This window comes from Lathyrus oleraceus, chromosome 4 (genome assembly GCF_024323335.1).
Source record: "Lathyrus oleraceus cultivar Zhongwan6 chromosome 4, CAAS_Psat_ZW6_1.0, whole genome shotgun sequence".
Classification (NCBI taxonomy): domain Eukaryota; kingdom Viridiplantae; phylum Streptophyta; class Magnoliopsida; order Fabales; family Fabaceae; genus Lathyrus; species Lathyrus oleraceus.
Genome location: NC_066582.1, coordinates 296,926,317 through 296,932,321, shown reverse-complemented (window position 1 = coordinate 296,932,321; position 6,005 = coordinate 296,926,317). Strand labels below are relative to the sequence as shown.

Sequence of the window (6,005 nt, the reverse complement as noted above, 5' to 3'; positions counted from 1 at the left end):
CATACTTATAACCGGCCAATTCAATACACGTGGAAAACTAAACCTAGAAACAGTTGGTGCTTTCCCCAAAGATAAGTGGTTGAATGCCAAATCTGTAACAAATATTAGGAGTTGTAAATTTCAAAATTGAAAAGTTTCAAAGTTTTAAAACACAGGATGGAACTATAAAGTAGTATAATATATTTACCTGCAATATGGCAGCACACCCGTTTAAATGTCTTTGTGCCTTATTTTTTCCCTCCTTCAACACAACTGAAGACTCACATAAACTAGAAACCACAAAGTTATAAACAGCAATGCCCCAACTATGGGAATCAAGGGAATCCAAATCATCCAATTGCTTAACAAATCCCGTAAATACCTTATTCCCTGTTTTGGGAAAGTAAAACTCCGCAAATGCAAGTAATATGTAAAGTCTAACAAAATTAACTAATTTTTTCTTATGGTAACAAATTTGTTTGCGGATATTGTTAATGGTTATATTAGCCCCTTTAAATAGATCTAATGTTTCACATTGTTGATCTTCTTCTACTACTAGAGACTTACCAACAATAGACAATCCAAGAGCAAAAGAAACATCAACTGGAGTAAAGGGAACTATTCTATCCCTAACCCTAAATCCCCTACTACGTACATCCCATCTACTTACCAACTCCCACAATAAACCACCTGAGATTAAGAAGTTGTTAGAAATATCCATCGCCCATTTGAATGGGGTGCGTTCGATGTGAGCACGTTGAGTTTTTGTTAACTTTTCATTGATGCTGCTCAAATTCACCGGGATACAGCTATGCCTCATTCGCACCTTAAGTTCATGGAAAAACTTGATTAACCAACAGTGCAAACTAACTACAATATGTAAACAAATAAAAGTTTAAACCTATGCCTATTACTTACTTCAGTTTCGTCGCCATTTTTTGATGATGTCATAGTTTCGACAATAAATCACCTAATAACAAAACAGAACCAAAAAAACACATAATCAGTACTACAACCATGGAGTTAAAAACCAAAGAAACACATAAATCACTCAACCTAAACCCTAAATTTCAAAGGAATCTTGAACATGCTTCTGGTTCCACTGTAAATGTCATCCTAAAAGGCGTTAACCCTAAATTTCCAGTGTTAATATGGTGGAAGTGTAACCATCTAACCTTGAGACGGAGATGATGAAGACGAACAGGATGACACGTAGAAGATGAAGACGGAAGGACGCGGTGGCGGTGACAGAGATGGAGACGGAAACGGAGACGCGGTGATGGAGATGCGGCGGTGACGGAGACGCGACGGTGACGGAGATGGAGTCGCCACGGTAACGAGATGGAGACGCGGCGCGCGGCGGTGATGAGATGGAGACACGGCGCGCAGTGGTGACGAGATGGAGAGCGTAGCTGGTTTTTGAGATAACAACTTCAATATTCAGTGTACACTCTACAGTGATGTGTGTGCTTTTGAGTTACCCTAAAACCTAAAGTACAAATGACCAACTTACCCCTATTAAATTAATGAATTACAAAAAGACCAGTATGTTTATACGGTGTAGGTGTATAAACAAATGTAAGGATATCATTTCTGTTTTGATAAGCACTTGTGGCATAATGCCAATACAGAAATGATATCCTTACATTTGTTTATACACCTACACCGTATAAACATACTGGTCTTTTTGTAATTCATTAATTTAATAGGGGTAAGTTGGTCATTTGTACTTTAGGTTTTAGGGTAACTCAAAAGCACACACATCACTGCAGAGTGTACGCTGAATATTGAAGTTGCAAACCTATATCAAAATCACATTGTCTTAGCTGAAAAGATATATGTATTTTGAAGAATTCATATGAAGAGAGAAAATAAAATGTTAAATGATTTTTAATAGTTTAAAAATGTCAAAATATCATACAAGACGGTCATTAAATAAACTTAAACATGAAATGGATCATTCCTCTGCTACGAGAGCGATATCTGAATTGAAAAACGAAAAGTGCTTATAATGTTATATAAATAAGAAGAGTGCAAAAAATAGTATCTGAAATTGATTATTGATAACACTTTTCTATAAATATAAGTATATAACTAAAGTATGCTCCATTAGTCTTGTCTCACGAACATTGAGTGAACCCACCGACATCTTCTTCCATATTCTCTCACACACGCGCGCACGCAGGGTAATTAATGAGAGAACTTAAAAAGAAAAATTTTATAAAAAAGGGTAATTTTAAAAAATTATTGAAATTGTATGATTTATATGAATCACAATGGCTGCATTTTGTAGATTTGATTTAGTGGTAACTTTAATTTAACTTTTTCGTTGTTGCACACCAGGTTTTTATTGTTCCATATGTAAAATTATTTTTTATACGAGGATGCAGAATAATGCATTTGATCATTTGGAAAAGTTATTTTTTATTATTAGTCTTTAGAAACTAATTAGAATAGTGTTCAAAATTCAAACTAAAAGTTAGTGTAGTCATTAATAGATCCTTGATGATAACCATTTGTTATTCATTGCCTAATGTCTCTATTCCTTAGATAAATTTATCTGCTTCTAACTCATTGTATGTATAAATGAACCCTAGTGTTTTTCTTTTAATTTGAATAGATATGTCTTTCATTTTGGATGATTTCTTTGAAATAACCTATTCAATTTTTTTATTTTCAGGTGAGGTAGAATCAAGTTTAGAGAGACTCATCAAAGTGACGAAAAGAAACTTCACGAATTCCTCAACGGTGATGACCCATCTATAGATTTCAATGATTTTTGCACAAAGCTAGTTGGATTGTGAGAAAATAGAAGCTGGATGGAATTGTGATGTTTGCAGATGATAGTAATGTGTATAATATGGAGTTGTTTGATGAGTTGGTTAAGTGGCACACCTTTAATTTATTAAGTATACTAGGAAGAGTGTGATTTACATTGATGATCGATCACCTATTTTACCGAGAAAGTTTGAATGGTCTGGGTTTGTGTTGAACTCAAGGTTGCTTTAGAAAGATGTTGATGATAAACCAAAATGGATCAAGGACCTCACTCTTTTTGTAAGTTCATATTCAATAAAATACGTTTTTGAATCATTCACCATGTTTGTTTTAGATTGCTCTTGAGAAATTAGCAGAAATAATTAGTGGAGATATGTGCATGACACTAGGTCAGTTACAATATAATGGGTGATGCCTCCTTGAAATTCTTATATATTAATTACCAGCATTTAAGAATCCCAACTTTCATTTCAGTGATTGATCTATAACTTCTATTTGTAACGACACACGTGTGAATGTGGGAGTATTTATAAGGGATATTATAAGTTATATAAGTGTTATTTATTAAATTCAAGGTGTGCTCTTCATGATAATAATTTGTTTACTGAATGTCCAGTGGTATACAAAAATATTTGGTTGAATAAAATATGGTGTAAATAAAATTCAATATAATATAATTATCAACTGTGATAATTAAAATAGGGTATAATATACTTTATTTTTACACCCTATTTAAAGAAAATAGGATTTTAAATTTTTGACGTTCATAGTAAGTATTATTCATTTTACATCTGATATTTATCAAATGGGTGTAAGTTCATTTGATTCAAATGTAAATATGTAATAATTTACACCCGTTATTTTTAAAAATGGATGTAATATACCCTATATTTACACCCGTTTTAAAACGGATGTAAATTCATTAGATATTTTTCATCCTTTAAATTTACACCCTCAAATAACGGACGTAAAATATATAAAAATATGGTGTAAAATATATTTTGTTAGATAAGATTAGTCAAAATATTGTTGTTAGATGTAGCTTGCATATAGATTTAAAAAATTATGTAAATACAAGAACTCTTTGTATAGATTAGGAGGTGTTTGTTGAGGTCCTGAATCTTTTTGGATTAAATGTTTTGAAAATGAAATTTAATGCTTTTATTAAAATAAAATAAAAAACTAATGCAGCTAAATTATAACAAAAAGTGCGTAAAAAGTATAATTATTAAAAGCCTTTATTGTATTATTATTATGAGAAATTTGTTTATAGATATAACAAGTATTAATATTTTGTGCATATGCTATCCGTGATTCATTGTATCTTTGCAAAAAGTGAATATGTATATGCATGATAGGAAGTACAGATTCTGACCTAAAGCATTCTTTCTAAAAATGTTGCATATTATATTTTCACGCATGACTCTTTAATCATGTCTTTTCGTTTGAGGAAGAAAACAATTTGTGATTCGTAAATATAGCTCCTATGCTCAAAGATTATAAACGCGTCTGATATATTGGAGCACGAGTTTGTTATGCCCTTTTCTACTTTTCAAGAAAAAAGAAATTGAGTTAAATCTTGATGGTTCATTAAGGCTACAATAGTAGAGGAAGGAGTTCTTTTTTTACTCAATGGAAAGGGAAAGTGATGTTGAATCCACCTCACCTTTTTCTTTGGTGTAAACTTAGGATGGTTAATGTCGTCTTCAGGTAGTGAGTGATAAGGGGTGAGAAGGTTTTTGATTTGATATATGGTTATATTAGATGATTTAGAAAAAGAAAAATGACAAGATTTTCTCAACTAAGCCGTGTTCTTCGGATCAGGTAGTTTTCAGGGAGGGTGACTAGATCCTATTGTCACTTTTATGAATGGGTTCGAATCGTTTCTATGGCCTCTCAAATAATTGAGCGGAGTATTAAATATTTCTATAAGATTAAATGGATATAGATTTGAATTGTGAATGAAGTCATTTTTCTTAAAAATATTTCAAGCATTCTTTTTATTGTTTTAGAATAGAAAAATGAAGTCATTTTTCTTAAAAATCTTTCAAGCATTCTCTTTGTTGTCTTAGAGTCGAAAAGTAAGAATACTCAGGATAATTCAGCCTCTTAATCGAGTCTGCACAAGACTGACGAAGAACTCGAATGCAAGGAAATGTGTCTTGAATATTGAAGAGGATGTACAATTTTTTTGAGTGAATGATTTTCGAATTCAGAATCATGAATTTATAGGCCATGCATGTGTTGTTTCTTAAGTTTGCAACTTTGGATGAAACAACACATTTTCAACATATGTTGCAATGGTTCACCTATAATAATACAATGCACAATTTCATGAAGTATTGTATATTTTGAATTCGAAATTCAAACTGTAAGCAACGACCAAAATCTTGGAGCAATAACTAAAATTAATTCATAGCATGTCGAAGACCGGTCGCAGGAGCGTCGCCTCATTAACGTCGTGAATAGTCTGATTGCTTTGATGCGTCATGTTTAAGTGCTCAAATGTCGCCTACAAGCCTCCACTAGCGCCTCTACACCACGCCCTCAAACCCGGTCCCGGAGTCGGAGTCGGTGTCTCCCGTGACATCGACGAGGAGTTGTTTGGATGTGATAAGTGGCATAGTGTTTGGGACCACCACATATGTCCATGTGAGACCTTATCCTGTTTGGCTCCTATGGTGAGTTTAACGTTTCAAGGTCTCTTTAAATGCTTTTAAAGTTAGCTCCACTTTCTATGTGAGACTATTTGTAATGCATTTATTGTCATTAACTCAATTACCCCTTTTTGTCATATTGGAACACACTCATGTCAATTATTGTTCATAATTTCCAACAATCTCCCAATTGTTCTAATAATAACAAAACTAATTCCAAAAAATGAGATATAAAGTTTGTTAAGAGTTAGGTATCTTTCGATTTAAAACTCAACCTTAGTGAGAATAACGCAAAGTTTAATCGAAATATTAGGTAACAATGCTTTTAAACCGTTAATCCATATGATTAGACCGGCGTTACCTTACACGCACAATTTAAAGGTTCTTCATCTACATATCCCGCTTAGCACTTATTTATGGCCATATGTTATCTTGTTTCATGAATTTTTCATGAGAGAAACCCCAACTCTCACTTTGAGACGACACCACCTTGAAATTCACATAGATGAAGTTAATGTTGTATCCTTTTCCATGAGATACTTTTCCTCGATTATGAACTTATTAAGAGGTTTTGAAAACGTCAACCCTCTA

The 6,005-nt window shown here is 32.9% G+C and overlaps 1 long non-coding RNA gene across 1 annotated transcript; it reads right to left on the bottom strand.

Moving 5' to 3' along the window:
- Nucleotides 1-490: 490 nt before the first annotated feature.
- LOC127135463 (uncharacterized) lies at nucleotides 491-1,233 on the bottom strand. Its single transcript, XR_007808565.1, has 3 exons — nucleotides 1,155-1,233; nucleotides 898-949; nucleotides 491-805 (listed from the first exon to the last, which is right to left on the bottom strand). It is a non-coding gene; the product is annotated as an uncharacterized LOC127135463 (long non-coding RNA).
- Between the last annotated feature and the right edge of the window lie 4,772 nt (nucleotides 1,234-6,005).